At 36.1% G+C, this 1978-nt stretch overlaps 1 protein-coding gene across 1 annotated transcript in view; it reads left to right on the forward strand.

Annotated features, from left to right (window-relative positions):
- LOC106875841 (myotubularin-related protein 3) overlaps positions 1 to 1978 on the forward strand; it is a 106003-nt gene that overhangs the window by 73085 nt on the left and 30940 nt on the right. The window lies entirely within an intron of this gene.

The raw sequence follows: 1978 nt of genomic DNA on the forward strand, positions 1-1978 counted from the left end.
TTTTTTTTTTTTTTTCTTTTGTCGGCAGGCTCCAAAGTGGAGAAACAACCAGACAATATAGTGTTAGGTTACCATTTAGTTTAGATATTGCCATCGTGTGGCGCTGGTTGTTTACTACAATTTGACATCTGCTTCCAACCAAACCCCACCCTGTTAATGTGTGTTGTGTGTGTGTGTGTGTGCGTGTGCGTGCGTATATGTATTTGTGCGTGTGTGAATATTATCATTTGCGATTGGCTTCACCAATGCCTTTGTATTTTTCATGGAGTGACTCTTAGTATCTTCTATAACTCAGATTGTAAGTAAACAAACCCCAACCAGGAATTACAGATCTCAATGAGTTACTAACAGGGTTTCTTCCTCAATGCAGGTTACTGAACAATCATGAAATACTCAACGGCTGTGACAGACAAGCATCTTAGTTTTAACCTTTAGTGCAGGGAGTTTAGCAATTAGTCACCAAATATTACCTTCCTAAATAAATGGTTTGAGGTTCAGTCCCTCTACTTGGCACTTTGGGCGAGTGCTTTCTGTTATAGGGCCCCAGGGGGAACAGAGCATTGTGAGTGGATTTGGTAGGACAGAATCTGAAAAAAAGCTTGTTTGTGTCTGTATGTCTTCTTGTCTTGATGTTACATGAGGGTTGTGAGTGCCCTTGTCGTACAAGCAATATCTTTCATTTCCAGCCTTCTGTAGAAACATATTTAGCCCTGAAGAAATATTACCTTATTTGGAAATCGATGAAGGTTAGTGACAGCAAGTGTATCTATCTCGCTGTAGAATATCTGCCTCAACGAATTCCCTCTGACCTATACAAGCATGGAAAAGTGGCTGAAAAAACAATGATGATTACTATTTTCAATGCTTCTGAAATCATTTTCAATTACCCAATCATTCTTATCAAAAATTGATTTCATAAATATTCACAAGTATTTTCTAGTTGTCCATTTTCCCGCTTTTATCCTCTTTATCTCAACAATTTCACCGGATTTCATAACTGCTTTACATACTTCAAAATAGCCATTATTACGTGTCTATCGCTTAAGTTTCAATGCCTCGTTACCCCATCAGTATTAACAGTTGCAGATCATAAATAAAAGTGATTACCTACTGGATTGCTTATGCAAATTGTTTATAATACTTCATAATTTGTGTCTTCTCTACTGGTGTTCCATATACTGTATGTGTGTATATATATATATATATATATATATATATAATTCGTGGTGTTGATAGTACTACAGTCACTTGTCTACTTGACTTTAAATGATAGTTGAACTTTGGTACTTAACAGTATCTCCTCGCTTCTAAAGTTTGAATCATTTAGTGTGTGTATTTACTGCTAGTTTGTTTCATTCTTTGTGTCTCGAAACACTTCATCCGCTACAGCTTTCAAGGAAAAAGAATTTATGTGGTGTTAACCTTCCTTGGTCAGTGGCCTTCCTTTTTTACGTGTACATTATATATACAAATATATATATATGTATATATATATGCTGTTGCTGTGGTATCTGTCGCTATGCAATTGAAATGTGTGAGTTGAAGAAATATTTTAATTATTCAAACGTGTGAAAGGTGTTCTTCTGGAGACTAATACTTAATGGCTTTAGAGGAAAATAATAGTAGTAGTAGTAGTAGTAATAATAATAATAATAATAATAATAATCCTTTTTATTGTAGGGACAAGGCTGGAGTTTTCTGGGGAGGGGACGAGTTGATTACATCGACTTCACTACTCAGCTCGTACTTAATTACCCTGAAAGGATGAAAGACAAAGTTAACCTCAGTGTTGTTTGAACTCAGAATGCGAAGATGAGGTGAAACGCTGCTAAGCATTTTGTCTGGCATGCTAACAATTCTGCCAGCTCACTGCCTTCGATAATAATAATAATAATAATAATAATAATAATTTCTGCTATAGGCACAAGGCTTGAAATTTTGGGGGAGAAAACTAGTCTATTGCATCCCCCCCCCCCCC

Source organism: Octopus bimaculoides, chromosome 26, assembly GCF_001194135.2.
Source record: "Octopus bimaculoides isolate UCB-OBI-ISO-001 chromosome 26, ASM119413v2, whole genome shotgun sequence".
In the NCBI taxonomy this organism is placed as follows: domain Eukaryota; kingdom Metazoa; phylum Mollusca; class Cephalopoda; order Octopoda; family Octopodidae; genus Octopus; species Octopus bimaculoides.